This window comes from Oryzias melastigma, unplaced genomic scaffold (genome assembly GCF_002922805.2).
Source record: "Oryzias melastigma strain HK-1 unplaced genomic scaffold, ASM292280v2 sc03964, whole genome shotgun sequence".
Lineage (NCBI taxonomy): Eukaryota > Metazoa > Chordata > Actinopteri > Beloniformes > Adrianichthyidae > Oryzias > Oryzias melastigma.
In genome coordinates this window covers 1-1,929 of record NW_023420532.1, presented here as the reverse complement: position 1 = coordinate 1,929, position 1,929 = coordinate 1, and the positions used below count along the sequence as shown (strand labels likewise).

General features: G+C 39.5%; 1 long non-coding RNA gene across 1 annotated transcript; it reads right to left on the bottom strand.

Annotated features, from left to right (window-relative positions):
* Positions 1 to 108: 108 nt before the first annotated feature.
* On the bottom strand, positions 109 to 1,168 carry LOC112138572. The gene is made up of 3 exons (XR_002917812.2): positions 1,013 to 1,168; positions 717 to 809; positions 109 to 547 (listed from the first exon to the last, which is right to left on the bottom strand). It is a non-coding gene; the product is annotated as an uncharacterized LOC112138572 (long non-coding RNA).
* Between the last annotated feature and the right edge of the window lie 761 nt (positions 1,169 to 1,929).

Here is a 1,929-nt window from a genome sequence, read left to right as displayed (position 1 = left end):
GATGATCAGAAAAGCAGAACGACTGAAGAAACTGAAGAAAACTCTAAACATTTGGAGCGGCTGTGGTGCAGCGGTAGGACAATCGACTCCTGATCAGAAGATGTGTGAATGGACCTTCTAAGACAGAACTAAAGTACTGTATGAGTACTATATATACTCCATTTACCATGTATACTGTACTGTTACTTTCAAATATTCATCAAACTGAACTGAACTCCACAGCTGGACATGGTTATGGTAGTCACCAATATGTAAGACTGGGAGAAGTTCTGGGTCAGTCTGAGGAAAAGAGAAATAGTAGAGAAGGAAAAGATATGAAAAAGAGAAACGTTTGCTGATGAGAATCGATGAATTCTCCATCTTTGATATTTATCTGCTGACAGTTTGGTTCGAAAAACCTCCAGATCATCAAATATTCTGTTGAATTCATACAAAGTATCTGATAAATACTTCCTGTTTTACTGTTGAACTGGCGGCTTTAAATTCAGGATTTTGACCCTTTGACCTGTCACTCCTGAAGGACACACAGCTGGATGCAGATTGGTTCCTGTGAAGAATAAAGGTTGAATACTTATTTTTGTTTTTTACAGTCTGAAATCAGCCAATCCTAATCAATAAGGATTATAGCAGCTGATAAGTGATCATTTTAGTTTAAAATGCTTCAAATTCAAAAAATATTCGGTTGAATTCATACAAACTTTCAGAAAAACACTTACTGTTCTACTGCTGAATTGATGTTCTTGAATCCAGGATTACGGTCCTTTAATCTGGATCCAGATCCAGGTCCAAGTCCAGGTTCCTGTTGGATCCTGATAAAAAAAAATTGTTTTATTAAATCGAATTTCTTCTATTATGGAGGTTCATTCGATAATCGTAGAAAATGTAGAACTATTGAACTCAGATCATGATCAGACTGATCTGCCGTGAGACAGTCTGCTAAAACGCCCCCTTCTGACAACTGTGTGAAACAGCAGGACATTCTTTCAGTTGAATCATAACATGAAACACTTACTGTTTCAGTCTTTGCAGAGCTCCCTCCTGTGTGTCCTCCCACTGATCCATGCTGCTGGATTGAGGATCAGCTCCCACACACCTTCTTCCAGCCTTCACCTGCAGAGGAAACCCTCATCATCATCACAAACAGATCAGCTGCTCCTCCACTGATTGGCTCTTCTCTTATGTTTCCTCTCAGGTTCAGGTGAATGCAGTCAGACAGCAGTGGGAGGCAGAGGAAGCTGCTGAACATCAGCTGCTGAACATCACTTCTGCTCTCCCTCCACCAGATGGAGACATGGAGCTGCAGCAGCAAACACTCCATGATGGAGCAACATTTCACTCATTCAGTCACTTTGACAAAGAAACAACTCAACTATTCAGGAAGCATGAAGCCCATCAAGAACAACAGACACCAATCAAAGAATCAGCTGAACACAAAGAAAGAAAGACGAGAATTCTTCCCCTCAAAACACCAACACAGACTTTAGCTGTGTTTCCATGTGCAAAATGTCCTGGATGAGATCATAGATCAGATTAGAATAGAACTGTGCACATGGACCTGAAAGACTTCATCCGATTGTAACAAACGTTTCCATGAGCCACACAGTTGATCAGAATAAATCATGTTAACAAGCGCAGAACTGTCTAAAATACTGGAAATAGTTGTAGAAGAAGAAATAGAGTTCCGTGATAAACAAACAAAGATCCTGTATAGAGTGAGATGATCCTCTGAACGTGCTTTCATTATTATTAATAACATTTCTAAGAGCCTGTTCGCTCATAATTTTCTAAATCCATGCAGCGATGTGCATCTTGGCTGCACATAAATATGAGGGACTAACATCAGCCTTTATTCAATCTAAATTCACGTAATGTTTTGCATGGTTTCTCAGGACTGTTCGATAGAGCAGCATTTCCTTTTTTTTTTTTTTT